Raw genomic sequence first — 26,942 nt, 5'->3', positions numbered from 1 at the left:
AACTCATACAGTGCAGGTGACAATTCTTTTCTCACGGATCTCCATGCTATTTGGGGAAGTCTGCCACTTAACTCTCTAAACTTTGTCCTAGCCTGTTGGTTGGACCCCATTGGCCTATCCTCACATGAGGGTTAAGGGGCTGAGGAAAGGGGTTTTCTCCTCTCTGTACCAGACATTATGAGTAGAGCTGGAGGAAATTTTTTGACCAAAACTCTTTCTCAGCAAAAAATGCAGATTCAATGACACCAAAACATTTTGTAAATTCATGCTCAATTTCACCAAGTTGTTTCTACTGGGGGTAGAGGGGTGTAAAAGATTTTGAAAAAAGTCAAAATGTTTTATTTCTACATTTTTTAAACAAAAAACTGTTTTTATTCAAAATGACTGTTTCAAAATTTCCTTTAATTTTATTTTCAAAAATAATTCAAAAGGTTAAAGAAATGCTCACATTCCAGATATCCATTTTGGACTTCCAGAGAAGCTGCAATGGATCACCTGTCTTTGAACAGCATCTTTGTCTATTAGGCACTTCCTGGGCTGAGAAGTAGTCCTCTTTAAGGAGATAATGTACTTAAAGAAGTAGTCCTCTCCTGAAAGAGGACTACTTTTCAGCCCAGTAAGTGCCCTAATAGACAAAGATGCTGTTCAAAGACAGGCAATCCATTGCCTAGTATATTTGCCTGTGTTTTACATTTGATATTACTTTTGAGGGTTTTAAAGAATTTCCCCCTTGATTTATATTCAATTTGACCCCCAACTTTGTGTTGCATGTTGCCTATAATTTGTCCGTTGTGTGTTTTGAATTAAAAAATCTGTAAATAAAGGCTATTGTTTTCTTATAATATATGGGGACACAAAAAGCTCTTTTTGAAAGTCTACTTAGAGCTTTTAGTGGAGCCTTCTAAATCCCTATTGTGATGGATACCATGGACATAGCACTCACTTCTCATCATTAAACCTGTGTTTATGTTGATGTGTTTCCACTGACTACAGGGAAGTTGCACTGTTGTAAAACTGGGTTAATGCAGCTGGGAATCCAATCCCCTATCCTGAATTTGTCTATAGTTATAACTGCTTGTGCTATAGTTAATTTTTGCACTGCTGAAAAGTTCTACATTTTTCTATGAATAAATCTTTATTAAAGAATTCCTTCCCCACCCCATGTTTTAAATATTACAGGTTAAAGAGCTGGTGGCTATGTCTGAATGCAGTCATAAGATAGCTAGATGGAATTTCCCTGTGCTATATCCTCCAGCTCCTAAATCTCATTCAATATTTTTTATTATGTGTGTGTGTGCATCGAATTTTAGGTTGCATGTGTAAAATGGCCCTGCGAGGTATATCCCTTGCCATCATCTGATGGATTCGTTTGCATGGGTAGTTCTCTGAGTCCAACCACCGAAAAAATGTTGAGCCTGCTCCTGCTCCTAATGGCATTGACAGGAGTTATGTCATTCACTTCTAGGGAAAGGTGATGTGTCCAATGGTGTATATATATAATAGTTTTGAGCCTGTATGTGGGTGTTTGTATCCGTGTTTTCAGGTCTAGCCATTTAACTAAGCAAATGCATTCATAGATGATTTTGGCTTCAGTTGTGGAAGGTACTTTAACTTTAAGCATGCAAATAATCCCATTGACTTCAGAGGCACAGGGGCATGCCCTGAGTTTGCTGAGCATGTGTATAGGACTTCTTTAGATCTGGAGGGGTAAATCAGGTCATCAATCTGAGAAGGAAATGAGAGATTAAATGTGTGGCTGATGCTCAGACACTATTGTGAAGGGAACCATATAAATTGCTAGATAGACACAATTTATATTTTCTTTGAAATTCCTTTAACTCTGTCTTCACTGTATTTCATTTGTAAAATGTGAGGGCTTTTGATAAAGTAGTTGCAGCTAACCCAGATATTTACAGCTCATTCCCATTTTTTTCAATACAAGTAAAGCCATAGGATTATTCAACAGAACTATTTTTTTAACTAGATGTACCGATATGGCTAACTTTCTTCCTCTGGCCAGGCTGTGCCACCCAAACTGTACTAAATGGTGTACTACTGCCATGTATGAGATGTGTCTGTCTCTTTGCAAACTGATCAGGGTGAATGATTGGTGATGTTATTCTTTCAGTCCCTCTAACAAGAATTTGAGAGAATTGTTTTCTCTGTAATTTGCAGTCAGAGGCATACTTGCCTCGTCTGCAAAACAAGGATACTTGGGAAACTTCAAGTCCTGGCAGGAGGGATACTGAAATGAAGGCATAGTTAAGTAGATTTTTCTGTCATCAGCCTGTGAATATCATTTACAAATAATTTGAAGATGTTATTGGGATATCTGTCAAGGCTGAGTCTCTCATATTCAGCAGTGAGGATATTACCTCCTACCGTGCTTCACCAATTATACCTGCTTCTAGCCATTTTCCTATTTCTTCATTAAGTCTAGAAATGTCCAATTTCACCAGATAATTACTAATCTTTTTAGGTCATGGGATATGTTAGTCTGATAAAGGGTAATATACTGCATAAATCTATCATCTGTATTGAAGGAACCATCCGCAAGTTCTATTTCTGTTTATGCTTTTCACTCCTTCTGGCATATAGATTATGGTGGCACAGACAATGAATTAGACGGTGGGTAAGTGATGTAGCCAGTCTCTCACAGGAGCAGCATCCACAGATGTTAAGTGCATCCATCCACCATCAAGAAGACAAACAGAACAGTCCATAACCTTGAGTTCCACAGGGCTAGGAAAGGGAGCTCAAAAAGCCCCAGTGGTAAAGATGTAAGTTAAACCGCCCATGACTACAATATATCCTGTTGTGTTGAAGAAGGAGCTTTTGGTTCCTATGGTTGTTCTGAGGGGCATGTGAGAGCTGATCCAAAGAGACTAGGTCACACAGATCTGAGTTGTCTTCTGTACTTCCTACTGATTCCAGCATAGTCATTCAAGCCAATAAATGAACACTTTTGTCCTTCTTGCCACTGCCACCCTTATCCATATCATTTTGCCCTCTTCAAAACTCCCCTAGATCTATATTTTCAAGAAATAACAGTTCTAACTTTGCTTCATCCAAATATATTTTCTGTCTCAAAGATTCGGAGAGTGACACATCTTTGCTGTTTGATACTAGAGGTCTAATTCTGGCAATAGAATTCAAAATTTCCATTGACTTCAGAGGGATCAGCAGGTGGAACTCCAAGATATTACATTTTTCTATCAGAGGGTCACTCTTTCAGCAAATGATTAAATTATTTTTAATCATTGCTTTAGTTACCAGTCACCTAGTTATTTTGATTAGTTTCATTGTATTTGAGATATTATACAATATGTACAACAGGAAGCATCGAATCACAGTTATACTGGTGTAAAATCAGAGCAGCTCTATTGATTTCAGTGTAACTGAGACTAAACTCTTGCCCTGGAGGATTTAGATTTATCCTACTACAGTTCTACATTTGTGATTTTTTGAATGGGCAAGACATTTAAGTCAAATATTAGAGGATTTATTTTGACTTAATTTTAAGACAATGTCCTTTTGTGTTGTTTCTCGAACCTCGCCTTGCCTGAACTCTCCTAAGGAGGAAAAAATGGTGTGAATATATTATTTCTGAGTTGCTTTTCCTTATTATATTTAATGATTTTTTTCCTTGTGAATTTAGATTTAGAATTATAGGCCCATATGTGCTAACCTACTTCAATTTGCCATATCTCTTAGCTCTGCTTTTTTACTCTCCCTCCCCCCCCCAATTTTTTTTTTTCCAAAAAGCGTTTTGGCCTAGATTCTTGGACCAATATGGTCTCTCTGCTCCATGACTTCCTCAGGGTTTCATCTACATAGGTGGAAACCCATGATGGTGTATAGTCAGAAGTGGCCAACAACTCTTTTCCTGACCCAACCAATCTTTGTCAGCTTGAATGATCCTTGGGAGCCGAGAAATAGTGCACTCACCGTTAGTGACACCTCCTCCTGACCTTCCTGAGGATTAATTCCAGGCAGGCATTGCACGCTCTGGTGGTGTCTCTCCTGTCCTCCTCTCATTCTGTGGACCCCTCTCACTCCAGGAACAGCAGCCTCCTCTTCATGACTCAGTCCTCTGGCCAGGTTACTACATGGCTCCCCTTCCATAGAGGAGCGTAACAAAGTCTCTCCTGGACCAAATCATCCCAGGCAGTCCACTGTCCTCTACCTGGTATTTCCATATCCCCAGTGGCTGGAGGGTAAAGCTTGACCTCTACTCCTGGTTACAGCTCAGGGGTTAGCAGTCAAGGCCTACACTGCTATTCCTTTTGCTGCTATTCCCCTGAGCCTTCTCCTGTCTTCCCCCATCTTTGGGTTTGCCAGCCTCCCAACTCCTTTCTCCCAGGGAGCAATTGTGGACTATACGCTACAGTCCCAACACACCTCCCTCCTCCAAGGGAACGACTGCTGTCTGCCTTCCTGTTGCCAGCTTCCTGACGTATATAGGCCCCACCTGTCCCTGCCCAGCTAAGCCTTGTGTCTAATTAATCAATCCCTGTTCCCATTCAACAAAAAATGATTAGGGGACTGGAACACATGATTTATGAGGAGAGGCAGAGGGAACTGGGATTGTTTAGTCTGTGGAAGAGAAGAATGAGGGGGGATTTGAGAGCTGCTTTCAACTACCTGAAAGGGGGTTCCAAAGAGGATGGATCTAGACTGTTCTCAGTGGTGGCAGATGACAGAACGAGGAATAATGGTCTCAAGTTGCAGTGGGGGAGGTTTAGGTTAGATATTAGGAAAAACTTTTTCGCTCGGAGGGTTGTGAAACACTGGAATGCGTTACCTAGGGAGGTGGTGGAATCTCCTTCCTTTGAAGTTTTTAAGATCAGGCTTGACAAAGCCCTGGCTGGGATGATTTAGTTGGGGATTGGTCCTGCTTTGAGCAGGGGTTGGACTAGATGACCTCCTGAGGTCCCTTCCAACCCTGATATTCTATGATTCCTCCTGTAGGTGTAGGCTGGGCAGTTAATTGGCCCTAATTTACCCTCTCAGGACCAGTGTGGGGATTACACCCCATCACATAAATATTTAGGTTCAGCTTAGAGCAGCCCTGAGGGTCCTTTTGGTTTTCCCATAAGCCAAACCACCTTCTGGCTGGGCCCAGGATCAGGGAGTCACAGAAAGGACAGAAAGTCACCTTAACTTTGACTTCTACTCCCATGCTTAGCCCAGTTCAGCTGGACCAGAGAATCCAGACTGTTTTGCTTTATTTCTGTCCTCAGAATTGTCCAGTGTGTTTCTGTTTGAACTTTGTTTCTTGAATACTAAGCTCCTTGTGGCAGGGATGGTCTCTTCATTATTGTATTGCATAATTTAAGCTACATAAATGACACTTAGATAATTATAGGTAGCTTTTTTACTGTTTGGGGTTGTCTGTTTCTATAGTCAGAAAGGGACAGGGAAGCCATATGGAATAATCAAAATGTTTTTTTGCTCCCGAGGTTTTGAACAAAGTTTATCCTTCCTCAGGACAGGTAAAGATTTTTCCTTTATACCTAATTCAATCCCAATTTTTGATGGAAACCCCATAACCTACTTCATGTTATATTACCATATCATATTGTTTTCTTTACTTCCATGAATTCTCTTTTCCTTGATATGCCTAAAGTGTAATCAGGGAAGAAGGATGCTGTAGCTGAATTATAATGCAGATCTAGTTGCTTTCTAGCCAGCCAGAATATGTCCCAACCCACCTTTCTTTCTCTCTCTATGTCAGACATCTAAACATCAAAGTCCTTGGCAAAGTGCCATGTGGTAGGCCTGGAGGAGGCATATGGTGAGCTCTCTCACTGTATTGCCCTTTATTTTCTCTTGGAAAAGAGCTGACAGTAGGTGTTCAAAACAATCTTTTATTTTGCTTTTTTTCAAACCCTTCCAGGAGTCCCACCCAGTTGAGATTATTCTTCTGTGATCTATTTTCTAAGTCACCCACTTTCTTGAGGAAGCAAATTACTTATTTGTTCTCTTACTACTGTTTACAGCTGGCGAAATGGTCTGTCTCTTTCTGCTTATCATAATATCTAAGCATTTTCCTTAATGCAAGATTTGGCTTATGAATCTGCACACTATTCATTTTATGTACTTTTGTTGATTTACCCAGCTAGCCTGACACCAAATTTGATTATTTTTAAAATTCTCTTTTAATCTATATTTTAATATTTGTGTGTGTGTGTGTTCTACATGCTTTTCTTTAGTGTCCAAATCTAGAGTTGGCTGCCTTTTCTTCAGCCAGCTTCACTTACAGAAATCTACATAGAGTAACTCTTGTTGAAGGAGAATTTTGAGTTGTTGCTGGTTCTTTCTCCTTGCTTTCTGCAGCCTTCTTATTCTTTGGCAATGGACCAGATTCTTCTTCTGTTAAATTAAAAGGAATTTGTTATAAAGTTCAGTGGCAGTGGTGGTATTATATTCAAGATGCCCAATACTGCACCACTGGAGTCAAGGGGAATTTTGCAATTAAGTTCAGTAGAAGCAAGATTAGAGTCGTTGTCCACCAATCTGTTAAATATGATCAAGCTTTTATTGACTAAGGGAGACTTTTTGAAGACTGCCCACTAAATAATGGACATCTGCTTGACGTATATAAAAAGATTTCACACACATCAATGTTCTACTAACTTTGATATCTGATGCTTTCTAGATGTCCAACCCACAAACATGTTAGCCTATGAATTTTCAAAAGAATTGAGTGCCTCCATTTGGGTGCCCATCTTGAGACATATTAAAGGGATCTGATTTTCAGATAATGTGTGCTCAACACTTCAGAAAAATCAGACCCCTTTAAGGTGTCTTAGTTTGTACCCCCACTAACTGAGGTGCCTGATATTTACTAGTCACTTTTGAAAATCTCAGCATTAGTTATGAATCAAGTTGGTGAAAAATTCTAATACAACCCAACACTCAGGTCATGTTCACAGAGAATTGAAAACCTTTTAGTAAATCTGGAACTAGTTCAGAGTGAACGTGAAATAATGTAAAGGTCTTAACATCCACAAAAAGGCATAATTTGGTGGGTTTGGCTGACAGCAAATTTTGAGTTCAAACAAGTCCACAAATGCAAAGCAAAACTCAAAGGCACATGAACTAGAACTGAAGAATGGTTATTACAAATCCCTGTAAACCAAAATCCTCAACTTCATGGATTGATTCTTTGTTTTCCATATGAGCATAGGCTGAAGGAACACACTGATTTTCAAAAACACCTCCTGCCCTGTGGGACCACTCGACAGCTTTTCAAAATACAGGCAGCATTTTGCTGCTTTGCTGCTGTAATTTTAATGGGAAGTCTGTTGCCAGGATTTCGCTATTCATTTTCAAGATGTGTGTGCATTTTTTCCATTAACTCTCTGAATTGTTCAGTTCGAAATAGCAAAACACTAATACATGATGAAACACTTTCAGTTTTAGACTTGGGCTGCCGCATTAATGTGCTGTTGAATATTGTTGCTATGTGATGTCAGTTATGCAACACCCACACTAATTAGGCATCAACAGGACTAAACAGCAGCACTGAATGACTTATATAAAACTAATGTTCTAGGCATCAATGTTAAACAAAAGGATATTGAAAGAAAAAATGACTGTTATAAAAATATGTGTATTTTCTGATCTTACTCGTGCTGGTTATGATTTTTAAATGTAGGTCATAAGTATCTCTACATCACTACAATAATACAAATTGGTCAATTTTACGTTATTCAATAAATATCCCTGTCCAATAACAAGGCTACTATCATCCCCAAAGGAGATCTGAATTATTTGTTTTCAATATATGTTGCTGATTAAACATGACTAAAATTTAGAATGAATGAATGATTCAATAATGTTTTTCATTACTGTTCTCCTCCCTTCCTTTTTATGGATCATTTGAAGCTTATATATATTTGCTCACCCATTGCTACCAAGGCATTGCAAAGGTGTCAGAAATGTGAACTACCCACAAACATGTGACTGATTTACATGTGTAAAACTTCAGGTGTTTGCACAAAACAGGCCATTGTAATTATTGCACTTATTGACTACTTAACTTCAGAGTGCAGAATGTACTCAAATGAGAGAGGAAGTAGAGAGGGCTCAAAGGCAGGCAATGATCATTAGAAAATGATTACAAGCATGGGAAAACTTCCATATGAGGATAAATTGAACGGATCGGGTTTGCTTAGTTTACAGAGGAGATGAATAATCATGGAAGAATGGTCTTGTGGACTCAGGAAATCTGGGTTCAACTGCTGGCTGTGCCACAGACTTTCTGCATGATCTTGATCAATTTATTTTAATCTCTCTGTACTTCAGTTGCTCAAATGTAAAAAGAGGATAAAGAATCCTCCTTTTTTCTGACCCTTTGTTTGTCTTCCATAGTTGGTCATAACTTCTTCGGGGACTGCCTCTTATATGTTTTCACAGCATCTTACACAATGGAGCCTGACATTGGTAGAGGTGTAAATGCTACAGTAATACAAATAATTAAGAACAATGGGGGACAAAATAAAGGTATATACAATGAATGATATAGAGAAAAATCAATTGGGTGCTTTTATTTACCCTTAACCATAATAAAAGAGCTCATTCAATAAAAGGTAGCAAACTGAACACTGATGGAAGGAGACACTTTTTCACAGACTGCACAGTTAGCCTGTGGAATTTACTAACATATCATTGAGGCCTGGACTGTAAGAAGATTTTTTTTAATTGGACACATATGAGTAATGAGAATATTCACAGTGACGTTGGATAGGATAATAAAAATGGGAATGTTGGAGGGGATGAGGAAGAAACTTCCCCTGTGGGCAGGTTAATTCCATAAGTGTCCATTTTCGGTGGTTCTTTCACCTTCCCACCGGCCAATCTCAGAACAGGATACTGGCCCACAGTTCTGATCCAGCAATTTCTATTTCCTACATCCTTGTTCAAAATATAGGGCCAAATTCTGCTCTCACTTTCATTAGCATTAATCTGGAATAAGTCAACTAGCATGAATGAAATTATTTTATATTTACATCAGGGTGAGAGTGGAATTTGGGCACTAATTGTTCTGAGGTTTTTTTGATGGAGTAATATGTTTAAGGAATTATGAAATATAGACAACCATTCTGGGCTCAACTTCCAGTGTACATGATAAATGCATAGGTGGGGGCTAAGGTATGCAAAACCTCTAGCTGAAGCCTCAGTAATATCTGCAGCTTCACACTATATTCTATCAAATGCCTTCCTGTTGTGGGTAGTTCCAGGGACAGCAAGCATTCAGGGGAATTGGAAACACTCCACAAGCAAAAGACACTTCTGCACTGGTGGCCTATCTACCTCTGGTAGAGCTCCTGAGATGTGTACATTTTAGGGTGCTGAATCTTCATCCTCTCGTATGGCAGTGAAGGGAGGAAAAACCTATATCCCAATGAATGAATTCCAGGAATGCTCCATGAGTTGAAACTTGGGACGTTTCCACTCCACACAGTAGAAATAACTAGATCTGGGCATGAAACTTTGTTTCCCATCCTGGAGACATTTTTGAGATTAAAAAAAAAAAATCCCATTCCAATTTGGGATGAAAAAAGCAAAGTTGAAAATGTTTGTGGAACTGAACTCTTACAGTACTTCATGTGTTGTCCAGTTAACAAGAGTCTGGTTAGTTTCCCACTGTGAGTCAGTGGTGGGGATCAATGAAACTGTTAAGAATATGTAAATTTAAGCCAGCAGCTGCCATGACTTCCGTAGTCCCTGACTTCATGGCAGCCCACCTGGCAGGCTGCAAAGGATGCAGGAAGCCTGGAACTTGCAGGTTCCCGGTTGCCTATCTGGTAGGCTGAAAGGGAGTCAGAAGCCCGGAAGACCTGGAAGTGCCAGCTCCCAAACTCTGAGGTTCCTGACCCAGCAAACTACTAAAGAACAAGCAGGTGAACTGGTATGAAGCCAGGCAAGTTTCTGATGGAATCCTACCTGGGAAGCAGGTTTCTGTCAGAACCTTACTTGGGGTTTACTGGAAGTTTGTCCAAATTGAACCATTCCCACGAAAGGTTTGATTTTGACAAACCAGCAAATTCCAATTAAAAAAAAATGTTCTGTCAGAACTTTTCTGACAAACTCTAGAAATAATCTGTTATTGGGAAGGATGAGGACATATGTGTTTAACCTACCAGTTTTGAAGAATAAGGCATATGAGAAACATAAGGATTGACAAATCTCCAGAGTTTTCCATGTTGGAGTCATAGACTTATCCATAAGGTCAGATTCATATGCAGACCTCGTTAGTCAAGAAATTTTGTCACTTTAGCTTTTCCTCACAAACTTTCTATTTCCTAATTTTGGCAGACTGGTAAGCTTGTATTAAGAGTTCATCCTGACCCACACAGAGGCATGAAAATAATGAATGCAACAAAAGTGACCTAAACTTTTTGGAGGGTCCACATTTTTTTATATGAATCAAGTTTGGTATAAATAAACTGTCACATGTATATTTGATTTGCAGGTGGATTTCTGATCCTGCGGCTACATGCAGTTTTCTTTTTCAACTGCAATGCCATCTGTGATACTGGCAATGCCATTTGTGATACTGGCCAGTGACTAAAAGATTGTAAATTCAGTTTCTAACCTAATTAAAATTATTTAAAAATCAGAAGAGAAACTTTCTTATAGAAGCCCCAATCCAGCAAAATCAGTGGGACCACTCAAGTGTTTATATTGATGCTCAACACCATAGTATCTGAACACCTGCCCTGTAAAATCATTAGCAAAAGGAAGGCCCTAGTGGAATTCCAGGAGTCTCTATATCAGGGATCCAGGCCCTCTTATTTAAAATTGAATACATTAAAAATACTTGTTTTGATTTGCAATCCTAAAACAGCTCTAGTATCATCTGAGGGCAGATGGATAAACAATGCACAAGAGCAGTTTAAAACCTTATTTAAAGATCCTGGGTAAAAAGAATGGAAATGGAGAATGCACACTTTTAGTATATCCTGCAAAGCCCATCTTACCATAGGTGAGAACCACCACTGTGAAGTGCAAATGGTGCTTCCAGCTCTGCTTTGCATCAGGTGTATGCATGTTTTGAGGAAAAGAAGGGTCATCACTTAACATATACCATGTCTCGAATGTAAACAAATCTTCTCACTCAGACATTCTTTAAAATACGAGCTACTGAAAAAAGGGTCTGATTGGAATGCATAAGACAAAAATCACTATGCAACATGCATAAATAAATAACTGTGTATGGATGTGTGTGCGCACGGGTATATTTTGTCATTGTATTGTGCAGCATTAATGGAAAGACACGCCCATGACACAGCCATGTAGCCTTTTGCTTTGTCTTTTTCTACTTTAAACTTACCTAAAAAGAATAAAAGGGGAGAGGGGAATGAATCAGGAATTTGCCCTGTTTGACTTGCATAAAAGTTGGGTTTTTCTTTCCTTCTAACTGAGGTACATGTGAGACCAATTATAACATTCCTTTTGGATTTATTATTGGCATTATTCAAAATGTTCTGTGCCTGTTGTCTGTTTATAAATTCTTTTAATGTTATTTTGGCATGAGCTAAAGGACATAAAACCTTAAAGCTGTAGCTAACCCAGAAAATTAGATTATTGCTACCTCCCTTTTTTGCCCTCTGGTGACATTGGTGCAAGATCCTCTAGAGACACTAGGTCATCAAGTTACATGTTCCAGCTCCAGAGTAGAGATACTCAAAGTGACTTAAGGTCCTAAATCCCACTTACAATAGTGATGTAGGGCCAGATTTTTAAAAGTTTTTTAGGCACTAAAGATGAAGATAGGCAACTAATGAGACTTTCAAAAGCACCTTTAGGTAACTAAATACCTTTAAATACCTTCAGGTACTCAGGATCTCAAATCTCGTTTGTGCATATTTTCCCCCACAGTCACAGAGACGAAATAATGGTTGAAATAATAGGAAAATGTAACTGTAAAACTGTAGAAATTAGCAAGAGAACTGGGAGGCAGCTGGAATACCTAAAACTACTTCTTAAAATTGAATAGTTGTCAAGTTGAAAGTGTCCTTTTAATATTCAAGCAAGTTAGAGATTGAAAAAAACCCAGTTCCTTCCAAAAGGTTCTCCTGCCACAATGCCACAAATAGCATAACTAGTGCTGGTTAAAATTAATCCAAATTTTGATGCAAACTTCAGTCCAAATATCAAATTTTGAATGTTTTTGAAAGAATTAACAAACTTTACCATTTTTTCCTGTTTTCCAACCAGCTCCAGACATAACTTTTCAGCAAGATGGCTGTCCACAGCAGGAGGCTGGGCTGTGAAAGACCATGTGATATTCATGACTTTATAAAAATATATTTCCTAGTTTATTCAAGGGCGTCTTACCATGTGAAATGTTCTGCTGAGCCAAACAGTTTCATTTGACTTATGCTTTACTAATATTTGCATTAATTGACATAATTTCTTTCCTACAGTTGTTTTTTTTTAACTGCATTTATAACTGCATTTAGGCTCTATTATGATAGGCACTGAGATGGTATAAAAGTGCTAGTTACTTTTTTCAGAGGGAACTCTTTAGAAAATGTTTTTTCAAATGTCTAATGAATTTTTTTTCAATTAAAAACTATAACTGAAAACTTATAGTAAAATGTCAGTACTAATTTTTGGTTTGGGTAAAAAAAATGTGTTTTGCCCTTATTGAAAATCAAAAATGATTTTTTTTAAATTGGACAAATAATAGTGAAAAGGTTTTGGTTTCCATTTTGTTTGTTGGAAGACTGGAAGCTTTCAGCTAAAATGAAACATTTTGGGTCAAAAACCATTTTTAATCCAAAAGGATTTGGATGAAAAAGTTTTGCCACCTATTACAAACATATAATAAATTACAACCCATTACCCAGAGCCTTACGGGCTAGCTTATGATATATCGATGACATTTTTAAAGCATGCACTTACTTTACATAAATATGTGCACATTTCCCAAATACCTATATGTATATTGGGCCTAATTGTGCCTCCCATTACACCAGTGTAAATCTGGACTAATTCATTGACTTTTAGATGGAAAGCCCCTCCGTGAGGGTTCAGGATCTATGGCTTTGGAAGTGGCGACACTGGTTTTGTTTTTTTTTCCCTACCAAACTTTGGAAGGTAAGGTAGGGTGCAATCCTCAGAAGGACTGATTTCATTGGTAGCTGTGGGTGCTCAATACCTCACAGGGCTGGGTCCGCAGAGCTTGATCCAATACCCACTGAAGTCAATTGAGTCTTTCCATCAACTTCACTGGACTTTGGATCAGGTCCTCATGTGGGCTGTAGAGCTTGGAGGGAGCAGCTGACAGGGAGGGTAGGGGACAACAAAGAAGCTTGTGGAAAGGTGGGACCTAGTGTGAGGCCTCCATGGATCTGTGATGATTTTCTAGTTTGAGTAGATGAACTTCTGGCCATTTCTCCAGGGGAAAAGCTACACAAACTAAATAGAAGATTTAAAAATAAATCCTGCTATTTTAGTAAACTACCAGATTTTCAAAGTAGACTACCTTTCCTGTAGATCTTCTGGCAGACGGTGTTGCTAAAGCATAGAAAGATGCATCAGTTGTAATAACTGTACCCTGTGTCACTACATTTCTTAGCACATCCCGGGGGACGCTTGCCCTATTGATCCTGTCCTTTGTGGAAATGTAGTTTTTTGCTGTAGATTTGAGGGTTGTTCAGCAGTACCTACTTAGTGTCACTCATCCACAAGACTTGAACAAAAAATGGATTATATTAGAAAACTATGGTAACTTCAGCTTCTGGTATTTTTGTATAGAGTCAGTAATGGTGTGCTGATTCCTAAATTCAGAAAAAGTAGAATTCAGGAAGTGATGTGACTCTGTGGTGCTTTGTCCTTTGAGAGAATGTATGTAGTATGTATGTATCAGGATACCTAAAGAAAAACAGTAAAAATATATATCCTAGTGTAATACTTTGTCAGTGTTAACAAACTATAGGGAAACTATAAAGATTTATTCAAAATTTGATGTATTTTTTCTATTGTGGTTCCAATCTCCTGGTCATTCCTTCTATGGTTTCTTTTATCAAACCCCAAATTTAACTCTGTCGTTTTTTTTCCATTGAAACATAAAGGCTAAGATTTTCAAATAATTCTAAGAGGTCTGGTTATGCAGGGCTAGATACAGAAAGGGTTCTTAGATCCACATTGCAACCCATAACTTTTAGTTACCCTGCTACTGAGTGGAATCCACAACCCCTAAGTTAGGTACCCTGGCTTCCCTGTACAATGCACAGAAAGAGCTAGGCACCTAAGAATGGGACCACAAGCAGAGCAGGGGAGCTGCCTAAACCAGCCAATAAGAAAATGCTAAGGGGAGAGTTGAAGCCCTAGACTTTCCCCTCAAATGGAGTTAGACACCTAACAGGAGATGCCTCCCTACAGTTGGGCTCCACAGTGTGAAGCTGCTTCTAGAGTTACGTGCCTCACTTTTTCATTAAGAAAAAAAAAATGACATGTGTGGGCATTGTACCCAATAGCTTGAGCACTCATGTGAGATGTGAGAGCGGCAGGTTCAAATCCCCACTCTGCTTGTTATGGAGCAGGGATTTAAATCCAGGTTTCCTACCCTCCTAGAGAGTGCCCTAATGAGCGGACTATTGGGTAAAGCAGGGGTCTCAAAGTCCTGGTTCGTGGGCCATCTGCGGCCCAAGAACCTCCCCAGTGAGGCCCACGGCAACTTTTTAAAAAGTTCTTTCATCTGGCCCTTGTGGTTGCCAGCCGAGGGCAGGGGCAGGAGGGGAGCAGGCAGGAGAGACCCATGCAGGCTCCCTGCGGGCTCTGTCTGCTGCAGGCACTGCCCCTTGCAGCTCCCATTGGCTGAGGGAGAGGGACAGTGTATCATCACTAATTGCCGGGCACAGTCAGTCATGGAGGCAGCATATTAGTTGCCAGGCGGAGTAAGCCATGGAGGCAGCATCACTAGTCGCCAGGCAGAGTGACATTATTGACCCACTGGGAGGATTTGAAGACTGGCACTGGCCCTAAGGTAAATTGAGTTTGAGATCCCTGGGGTAAAGGATCACCACTTTCTCTGTTTTCTGTGGATCTTGACCCCATATCTGAGCACACCCATCAGATTGGGTCCCACAAGATACGTGGGGAAATGCCTAGCTGTGTATCCCACTGGGGTGAGCTTGGAGCAGGGCATCAAGACTGAAGCAGCTTTGCACAGGCTCACTGGCAGAAATGTAGATGCCAATGAGACTTTATTAGCATAAACTTAAGTGCCATGGGAATTTAGGCACCTACAGAATTAGTGAGTTGCTGAGGAGGGGTTTTGAGGATCTAAATTTTGGATTTATGCACTTTCAGTGGCTGATATGTGTTCACCACTCTTTGGAGATCTAGCCCTCAATTCCAATTTGTTTTAACTCAGTTTAAGTTATTTTTTAAAGACCTGTTCCCATCCTTGTTTCAAATCAGCAGCCTATAAAACTATCATGCTACATCTTTTAGATTTTAGGAGAGCTACCTGAAATTGTTTGCTTGGAAGGATAATTCATCCACCACAACATCCTAACATTTAAACCAAAACATCAGGTCCTTAGGTTGTTATATCACTAGGCAATGTCATGATGTTGTGACATGAAGACTACTACCTCAGGAATCAATAATATCTGACTGAATTATGATGAATGCAACACCCCATGATAACGTTTGGTGAATGTTACAATATGCAGGTCTCTGTAGTGTTTAGGCCCATTCATGTCCTGCAAATTACTCTTCAGGATGAGGAAACATTCCATTGAAAAGGGGACACCTGCAGAAAAAAAAACAGGTAGGAAAGTATACACAGTTACCATGACCATATAATCTAACTACATGTTGCTGGGCTGTACAGCATGGGGTGAGTTGATGGAGGGAGTGGATCGCAATTAGTGGCAATGTCCTGGGAATTGCACTAATTTAGTCTCTGCAACAGGAAAATAAAGGCAGTGCCTGGGAAATCTATATAAATGAAGAAATGAAGTGGTAATTCTGGGCCATAGGCGTAGGAACATCAGAGGCTTGTTTAATATTCATTGTGCATACTCTTAAAAAGTCAATACTCTTTTAAAAATTTCATTGCACAAATATGCATCACTGCACATTATTTTAGACCCTATGACAGAAGGACTTTGCAAGATGACAGCTTGAAACCACGATGAAGCTATAAATTACAGCTGAACACGAGTTTTTCTTTTGTTAATATAAATGTCAAACTTTGTTATTAACTTACAGTTGCCATAACAGGTTCCAGGTTTATGAAATGCATTTCCTCAGGCCCTTAAATTAGCTTGCAATGTTGATTAGACACAAATTAGTCAATTAAAACTAATTAGACAAATTAGAACTCCAAAGTCATTCTGCTAAGTCTGATATATACTGTATCCAAATGTGTATTATTATCTTTGTTCCTAATAATATAGATAAGATTTAGAGATATAGATAATAATAGAAAATATAATAATATTTATTCCTAATAGTTAAAATTGAAAGTATAGAGAAGATGTAATTTGCCTTTTGCCATTTATACTATTTTATTTTACTTGTTACATTACTCACTAGGACTGCCCTTGCCATTGGTTCCCAGGCTGACTTTTACACCTCCACAGAAAACCTTTGTAGTCAGTGTGGTTTGGAATGGCTTTGGGGGTGGGGGATGTCTGCACAGACCTTGCTACAGTCTTAAGGCCTAACGCCTGAACCTTGCAAGTACATGCTTAATTTTTTGCACTGTGGCCCCAGTTCAGGAAGAGATCCCTACTCAAGAAAGTACTTAAGAATGTGCTTAAGTGATGTCCAAAAGAGGGATGGATTTAAGCATGTACTTAAGTGTTTTCCAGAACTGGAGCTTGTTAGTCATTCCATTGAAACCAAGGGACTACCCCATATTGTGTATATTTAAGCATACAGGAATTTAAAAAATGCAATATAGGACTTCACACCCCTAAGAAACTATTTATATTGAAATTTAAAAACATGAAAATCATGAATGCCCTTTTTTTATTTGTGTTCAGTGTTATTTTTAAAAAATGCCCTACTTTTTCATTTTAATATACCAAGACTAAGTTTTGAGCTTAAAAACTATGGACCAAATGTATCACTAGAATTAACTCCATTGCATTCTCTATTAAACAGGAGAATTCACACTTCCTGCCCACTTTCGCCTCCTCTTGGAGTTTTACTCTCACGAGACCCTAGGGTTTAAAGAACAGACCTGAGTCAGTTGTGGATCTGACCATTCTTATAACCTCATATGCTTGGTGCTTCTTGGATAATCCCAATGGACACTCCTTGTCTACAAGGTTCCCATAGCTTAGTGGTACGAGGAGACGCAGCCCACAAGCATGACAATACACAGACAACAAGCAGTAGATGTATTGTATCTTGACTTTAGCAAAGCTTTTGACACGGTCTCCCGCAGTATTCTTGTCAGCAAGTTAACGAAGTATGGGCTGGATGAATGCACTATAAGGTGGGTAGAAAGTTGGTTAGATTGTCAGGCTCAACGGGTAGTGATCAATGGCTCCATGTCTGGTTGGCAGCCGGTGTCAAGTGGAGTGCCCCAGGGGTCGGTCCTGGGGCCAGTTTTGTTCAATATCTTCATAAATGATCTGGAGGATGGTGTGGATTGCACTCTCAGCAAATTTGCGGATGATACTAAACTGGGAGGAGTGGTAGATACGCTGGAGGGCAGGGATAGGATACAGAGGGACCTAGACAAATTGGAGGATTGGGCCAAAAGAAATCTGATGAGGTTCAATAAGGATAAGTGCAGGGTCCTGCACTTAGGACGGAAGAACCCAATGCACAGCTACAGACTAGGGACCGAATGGCTAGGCAGCAGTTCTGCGGAAAAGGACCTAGGGGTGACAGTGGACAAGAAGCTGGATATGAGTCAGCAGTGTGCCCTTGTTGCCAAGAAGGCCAATGGCATTTTGGGATGTATAAGTAGGGGCATAGCGAGCAGATCGAGGGACGTGATCGTCCCCCTCTATTCGACATTGGTGAGGCCTCATCTGGAGTACTGTGTCCAGTTTTGGGCCCCACACTACAAGAAGGATGTGGATAAATTGGAAAGAGTCCAGCGAAGGGCAAGAAAAATGATTAGGGGTCTGGAACACATGACTTATGAGGAGAGGCTGAGGGAACTGGGATTGTTTAGTCTGCGGAAGAGAAGAATGAGGGGGGATTTGATAGCTGCTTTCAACTACCTGAGAGGTGTTTCCAGAGAGGATGGTTCTAGACTATTCTCAGTGGTGGAAGAGGACAGGACAAGGAGTAATGGTCTCAAGTTGCAGTGGGGGAGGTTTAGGTTGGATATTAGGAAAAACTTTTTCACTAGGAGGGTGGTGAAACACTGGAATGCGTTGCCTAGGGAGGTTGTGGAATCTCCTTCCTTAGAAGTTTTTAAGGTCAGGCTTGACAAAGCCCTGGCTGGGATGATTTAATTGGGGATGGGTCCTGCTTTTCAGCAGGGGGTTGAACTAGATGACCTACTGAGGTCCCTTCCAACCCTGATAGTCTATGATTCTATGAACTCTCAAAGAATTGCAATTAGCTATTTTAGGTATCTAGATTGTTCCCATTAGCATCATATCTGAGTACCCCACAATCTTTTAATGTATTTCTATCCTGTGAGGTAGGGAAATACTATTATCCCTCACTTACAGATGGGGAACTGAGATACAGACACTGAGGCCCTTGACCAAGGTCATACAGGAAATCTGTGGCACAGCTGAGAATTGAATGTGGGTTTTTGAAGTCCCAGGCTAGTGTACTAAGCACTGGAAAATTCTTCCAATAATCACTCTTAATTTTCTTTCTTCCCTTTCACAGTATCATTTTGAGATCTAAACTGATTTAGTTTTCAGATTTTAGATTTACTGGTGTAAATCTGGAGTAACTCCACTGAAGTCAATGGAGTTACCCTGGTACACAAATAATTTAGGTGAGAACAGAATAAGCTCCACCATGTTTCCATTCTTTTTATGAAAAATCATTTTCCATAATGGAATTTCCCCTCCTCAGAGTCATTTGTACCTGTACAAACCACCGTTGGATCCTAGAGGTGGAAACTGCTAAATAGCACTGACACTTTTCTCCTGATATTTGGCTTCAAGGTTTTCTCTTGGGATACAGGTTGATGGAAGCCAAGTCTCAGTTGTCTGCTGAGCCATGTACAATGAAACAACCAGTTATCAATTAGCTCAGTGTCAGTGGCATTTAATGGTAGGGGAGAAGAGAAACAAAATCCAATGAAAAAGATAATGAAGAAAAGACCAATAGCGATAGCAAAACAAGAGATTAATATGATTTGCAAAGGGGAGGAAGAAAGGACAACCTGATGTTTGTACTGCCTTGTGTGGTCACTTACGCCTATGCGAAGTGAGTGTAAAATGCTTTCAGTCTGAAATTGGCAGAGGTGTAAATGTCCACAAAGACCAAAAACATTATACTGGACTGATTTGTTATTTATTTAAAGTGGCATGAAGATGAAGCACTGAATGAGAAACATGTACTACCTTTCACAAGCACTAAATTCACTACAAACAAACAGAAAAAGCCAAGAACCAACACAAGTTCCTGACAGAACATGGCACATTCCATCATCATCACTCACACTTACCATCATCTCAATTCTACTGTGGCAGGGATATGGTGACAACTCGGAAGCTTGCTTCTAATATCCACCTCTGACCAGCATTAGATGGAACTACCAAGTAATATTTTTACTTTTTCTAGTGATTTATGGTGATGGGACTAGATTCCATTGTGGCCCTTCTACCCACTGTCCTGCCTAAAGAAGGATTGTTGCCAGGCATGATTCTCAAGAAGACAAGAATTGTTTAACCATCATAACAAATAATTGTTCCATAAGACTCAGTGGAGAAAGAGCCTCAAAAGCTAAAACCTGGGTGCAGACTTTGGAATCAAGCCCACCAACAGTTAATATATGCAAGATGTCTCTTATCCAGAGTACATGAGTAATTGGTATAGCTCGGAAAAATCCATTCATATAAGCCTGGTATTTACAGCAATGGACATTGCCACTCAGAAAGTGCAGGGCTTGAGTCTTTTAAGTACATTGGCACACAAGGTGCCCTTTTGTTCCCCACATGGAACAGAGATGCTCCACCTTCCTCTCCATATGGAAAGTGGAGTAAGATGCATCTGTAGCAGTAACCTCACTTACTCTAGACCAGAGAGGGCTGTCTGCCAATCTCAGGGCAGTCTGCAGACAGACCTGCTTTCCACCTAAGTATTATAGCATAGGGGTAAGATCTGGCTCTTTGTTCTCAATAGAACTATTCATGTGAGTAAGAGTTGTAGCACTGGGCCCCCAATGATGAGGGTTGTTTATTGAAGCAAGAATCTCTGCCACCAGACAGAGCAATGTAGTAACAAGTTGGCTGTATTGCTGTCTCATAATGTGAGTCTAATCCTTTATTTTCCTCATTGAGTTAAGCCCTCTTGCTGTTTTTCTGCTTGTTTAATGGTAGTTTTATGTCTCACTTAAGTTAGAAGTACCATACCATGGTATATTAACTTAAAGTAAATTAAACAGAGTTAGAGTATCAGGGAGTCAAACATATTCATTAATGCGTTTATACTCAGATCTGTTCAAGTTTACCTTACAATGTTTTAGATGTCATTCAATCTGTATCATTTTAATACAAATTTCACAACCTTTTCTTGTAGATGGAATGAGATTGCTTCGTTGTCTTCCCCCCTTGAGGAAAGAATGAGTTGCTGTATGTCTTTTAATGAAAGCTGGCTACTGAGAATGTTTCTCATCAGTCTGCCTTGAGGATTTTTTTCAGCTGGGTTCAGCAGCATTTCATGAGCATCTACTCATAGGAGTTCCAAAGAAATGTTATCCATAACACTCTGTCCTATGGTACAGCCCATGGACTTCTTTCAAATTATGTTTTAGTTGCCATTTCAGCAAGTTTCTCCTGACTCTTTGTTGAAATGATTTCAGCAAGTGAATGAAAGAGCCCCAGATTATTTGTGGCACCATCCATCACCTCTACCTTCCACATATCACTTGCAGAGGAACGTCTCAGCAACTGATTTAATATCTGGGCAGAGAAAATGAGGGAATAACTCTCCTTCTGAGCACAGGAACAACAGTGTATAGATTTTCAAGTTGTAAGCCGCAATCCCAGAATCTCGTGATAGAGCCCTCGGTGGCCAGGCAGCCTAGCGGCTAGGTCAATAGTCAGAGAGTTTGGAGTGGAACCTGGATTCTCCCCACGACCCTGTGTAGTTTGACTGTGGTTGATGGATCTGCCTCTCTGCCGGGGAGCAGGGGGTCAAGACCCATTTCCCTGGGCTACTTCCTATTAAAGTCTCTTTAATCTGGGGTATGGCCCCACTAGTTCAGTTACCTCACAGATGGGGCTTGACTTCAGGCTCTCCTTAGCTGGGGAAGGCTTACTTGCCTTCAATGGCTGCACTGGCTGGCAGGTCGCTGATCCATCCCTTCAGGCTGGCAAACAGAGAGCTCCTGCCTCCTCACCAGTCAGCCCCCAACTGAGCCAGGCTCACCTCCTTTTCTCCCCCCTCCAGGCCTGGGATTGGCTGCAGGTATAATGGGGCGTGTCTAGCTGAGCCCATAGGTTTCTTTAACCACTGCTGTGCCAGGCAGCATTTTCTCTGCTCCTTCACAAATTCATATAGCTCCTGTTACTTCAAACCATGTTCCTTCATCCTTCTTAAAAATTGACATTAGACAGTGATAGAGACTCTTGTTATTTTAAAGTTATATGAGGAAATTACTAAATATATAAAAGACAAAGAAAGCAGATTTATTTGGTTATTAGTAAACGGATCAGAATATCTATTATTTAGCAACTCTGCACATATCTTTAACAAGGCTATTGAGAAAGGTGAGGGGAAAATAGCCCACAAGTCCAGGAGTAAAACTACATGAAGCTGTATAGAAGCTGAAATTAAATACAGGACTTTGATCTCTACACAGGCATTATTTTTAGAAGACGTTAAAAGAGGAGCAGTCTTCTGTATTTAGAGTGGAGGAGAAAACGCATACAGGATTAGGAAGGACAGGTGTGTGAAGAAGACGGATGGATCCTTTCTTAGTGTATTTATTTAGTAAGGTAAACTGTTTTTTTAAAAGTTCATGGTCGGCTCATATAGACTAAAGGGTGAAGTTTCAGCCCATCCCATACAAGAACAAAAGAACATATAACTGTACAAACACAGTAATGTCTCTAGATCAATGTGGCTTGACCAGTTATAGCTGCCTCTTAGCTAATGGACCTGGTCCAAACAGGTTCATGTTTTTACATCCAAAGGCCCCAGTTAACCTGATACATGGAATCATTATAAATGGAACACATCTTGTGTGTGAATCCGTCTTTCCCAAGTAGTCTCAGGCAGATATAGTTTGTTTATTGTTTTTAAAATGTGGACCACAAAAAATCCTCAAACTAAAAGAGATACAAACAGTTGGAACTGCCTTCCAAGGGGAGTAGTGGGGGCAAAAAACCTAACTGGCTTTATGACTGAGCTTGATAAATTTATGGAGGGGATGGTATGATGGGATTGGGGGCAGAGGTCACTTGCAGGTTTAAATTAGTGTAAATGGTGGATTCTCTGTAACTTGACATCTTTAAATTATTATTTGAGGACTTAATCACTCAGGCAGAGGTTATGAACTATTACAGGAATGGGTGGGTGAGGTTCTGTAGCCTATGAGTTGAATATCAAGCAAATCTATGCGGTCAGATATCTAAAAATCTAAGGTTTCTTTAGTGCCTCTCTGTAACATACCTAGTGCCAGCATCACAGTCTACTCTGTATCTTGGCTAATATAGCCAATTCCACAGTCATATTCCTGCTGGTAAACAAAACAGGACTTTATGGGTTATGGTGACTAATTTTAAGTGAACTAATTGAATCAAAATAGCCTCAATGAAAAGTCCATAAAAATGCCACTTACAATGTTTCTAAATGTTTAAACTTGAAATGCTCAAAACTATAATTGTGCAAATAACTGATTTTTTTGTTCATTGGCAGTTCTGGAAACTCAAGGAGGGGATTTGTTTTAGGTCAACCCTTTACACACACACACACACACACACAGAGACATACACACAATATATATTATTTTCAGTGAATCAAAAACTCTAAAATAAGTGTTTTTGTTCTAATAACATTGTTTTCCCCCAAAAGACCCTCACCCCATTCCATTTCCATTTTGAGATTTTTTTAAACTTAAAAATAATTGAAGGTAATTTCAAAACAGAAAGTCATTTCAAGCTGAAAAATTGAGACGTTTCAGTTTGAAAATGCCAAAATGAAATGTGTTTGACTTTTTACAGAATTTTTAAGCCCTCCCCCTCCGCCCTCCTGGAGAATTTGGTGAAATAGACATGAATTTACAAAATGTTTGTTGATTCAAATCATCCATTTTGGCTGGAGAAAGAGTTTTGGCCAACAATATTTCACCCTACTTAAAACAAACAGCAAACCAATAACTACCTGTTATAGTCTTCCGTTCTACCCTGGCTTTGAGTTATGCAGATTAGCAAGTCATTTCCATTATTATCAGCAATAGGTGGTAGAAACATGTTGTACTTTGGTTTTGGCAAGGTATTCAGATATCATGGTGGCAAATGTGGAAAAAAAAATAGAATAAATGAGAACGATTTTATGATCAGAAGCAGGAGCTTGCAATTTCTACATCATTATGATACTTTCCTCACACTTCTTTATGTAACACTTTTGGTGCAACAGCATATAGTGGCTTAGTTTCCTTATGCTTTCAAAGAGGGTATAATGGGGTGGCATCCACGTCTCATGAGCATCCCAGGACCGAGTGTATGCATGCCTGCAGTTTTCTCAATTTCTCAGCTCACAGTGCCCCCTGTCGGCTGCTGTGCTTGTCAGGTGGGTCTTTGATGACTCAGCCCTCCAGCCGAGCCCCACACAGCCCATGTGCGAACCAACAAACCCCTTCTAAGATATAAATTCAAAATGTCCTGCAACCATCCCCAGGCTCAGTCCTTTAAACAATACAACCAGGCCCATCATGGAACCCCCCTGTTGGCAACATCTCTTTAGATCTCCCAAGGGCTCTGGTCCTCAGTCTGGCCAACAGGGCCTGTCTCAGTATCCTAGTTGGCCAGCTTATGTGCAAAGGGTCCTGCTCTGAGATGGAGCAGCAGCCCAAGGACTTCATCCCTGGAGGCTTTTCACCTACCCTTTAGTCATCTGACCTCCAGCTTGATCTGTCTTAGTTCACCCCTATTCCGGGGGGAGAAGTGGTAACAGGTCTACATACAATCCCTTCCCTGAACCTGTCTAAATTCCCTTCTTCCAGGGCACAGCCACTTCCCCAATGGCTGTTTGCGGGGCAAGGGAGGACCTGGGCCCACCCACTACTCCAGGTCCCAGCCCAGGGACCCTCTTGTAGTAGCCATGGTCTATGTCCCTTTAACTGCCAGTATTTCCCTGGGCCACTTTCCCCTAGGTCATCTTAGTTGTGTCCTAGTAGCCAGCCAGAAGCTATTTCCTCACTTCCCCCATTCCTGTCAGCAGCTATCTGCCTTAGCTCTTGTAGCCAGCCAGGAGCACCTCTTGCTCCCCCAGTCCCTGCAAGCAGACCTTCCTGAGCTCAGTCCTGCCTGAAATTAGCTGTCCATGGTCCTGATGCTCTTCCAGCCAGCCAGGACCAACTGTTCCCTCTTCCAGCTCCAGGAAGCAACCAACTGCTCTGCCTCTGCTACTCCCTTTTATATGTCCCCTGATTCTCCACTCCAGCAGTCCTTCTGTCCCCTGATTCTCCACTCCAGCAGTCCCTTTGCTTGGATGCTTTCCTTGCAGCCACTCTAGGCCACCTGGAGGACTTTTCTGCTCTTTTCTGGGGTGAGATGAGGCAGGTCTGCAAGACTTCCAGCAGGGAGACTCTGGACCTAGTCCACCCGGTCACAGTGGGTTAATAATATGCATTAAAAATGCCAGATGATTCACATCAACAAAAAATTGTTTGTGAATGCAACACACTTTAACATGAATTAATTCAACTTGCAACAAATGTCAAGCCATAAACCAGGAAAACTGGTGTTTCCAAAATTATATTAATAAGGAAATACCTTGTAATGATATCGAGTAACATTACAAGAAATGTAAAGGTAATAAAGTCATTTTCCTAACTCATCACTTTGACCATATCAGCCCTCTTTTTGCATCCTTTCACTAGCTCACTCTTCTTCATTACGTCAAACACAAGCTATTTGTCTTCACTTTCAAGGCCATTGATGGTCTATACCCAACTGTTTATCTCTCATGTGCTATTAAGAGGTATACACCTGCCTCTGCTCTTTCAGTGATGCCATCCTTCATTGCCCACTCATACATTTTCAAGCATCCTCAAGCTTTTGTCTGTACCCCCCTCACACATGTGAGGAAATCCCTGTAATCACCCATGAAGCCATCGCATTGTCCTACTTCCTAATCCATTCTTAAATCTCTTCTTTGCCATGATGCCTAAACCTACCGAAAAACCTGGACAAGAGTTAGATGCTGATATCACCGCCTATCATGTTGACCAACACTGTTTCCTTATGCTCCCCGCTCCGTCTGTCTTTATCTATGTGTTGTCTCTTGTCAGATAGTAAGATAGTATACTCTTTTGGGGTTGAACTGTCTTTGTTCTGTATTTGTACAGGGCTTTGCACAGTGGCTTCGTCTATCACAAGGGCTCTTAGATGCTACTGCAAAAGTATTTTCTGTGAATTGTAGGGAAGTTGTGTTAAAAACAGAAACAGATAAGTTTTTGCTTCTTTGTAAGCAGTCATCTCTTGATTGTTAAATAAAGTTGACTCCAGTCACATACCCTGTTTTTTATACTTCATGGCATAAAGAGAAACACTGCATAAAAAGGAGAGAGAGAGAGAGAGAGAGAGAGATTGTGCATTTGACTGTAAATGGATTCCATAATTTAGCCCACTGGAGGATTTTGATTGTAGCCATCCAGGAGCCCTAATCACCCAACACAGGATACAAGTATCTCTCATTGCAGTTACTTTTTTCTTAGTCTCTAAAGATAAAATACACACCAAACTTTTCCATTATCATTTAATAATCACTTTGAAATATGGAATTAAATATTGTTCTGCCTCTTTATAAAGGGGGAATAATTATACTTTCCCAATTCCCTCATTCAGCCTTCTTGTGATCCTGACCTGTGTTAAGCACTGCGACCAAATCAAGCTCATCTCCTTCAGCTCTACCCTGTAGCAGGGGAATACAACTTTGTATGTATTAGCAGACCATTGTGAGTCTGTAGATAGTATATAGGACTGCATCATCAACAAACTTCTTATTGAGCTCCTAGATAAAGTGCCATCTAAGAAATTGCTGTTAGAATCTGACCTGATTTTTGAGAAAGGAATCATCCACACATAATTCTGAATTCATTAAAAGTAAGTTATCAGGATTTATGAAAGGTAGATCAGATGGTGCTGAAACCTTGATCCTTTGAAGTAAATGCACAAAATACAGCATATCTGTGACAGGGTGGACTAGGTCCAGAGGCCCCCTGCTGGAGGCCTCACAGCCCTGCCTCACCGCACCCCAGAAAAAAGAAGAGACTGCCAGGGAACAGCACATCAGAGTGGCGGCTTAAGTATCCAATCAGGGACCAGAAGGGCCATATAAAAGGAAGCAGCTGTGGCTGACTTGTCAGTTGATGCTTGGAGCTTGATGAGGGAGGACTGGGTGCCTGGAAGAGCAGTAGGACTACAGACAGCACACTGCAGGTGGATCTGAGCCCAGGGAAAACTGCTAAAGACTGGGAGCCTGGCTGTCTGGCAGAAAGAGCATCAGGAACATGGACAGGTCAGTCCACACTGACTGAGCCCAGGGGACTGAGCCCAGAATCTAGCCTGACCAGGCAAGGGTACCGT

This window comes from Eretmochelys imbricata, chromosome 2 (assembly GCF_965152235.1).
Source record: "Eretmochelys imbricata isolate rEreImb1 chromosome 2, rEreImb1.hap1, whole genome shotgun sequence".
NCBI lineage: Eukaryota > Metazoa > Chordata > Testudines > Cheloniidae > Eretmochelys > Eretmochelys imbricata.
This window is presented reverse-complemented; position numbering follows the sequence as displayed.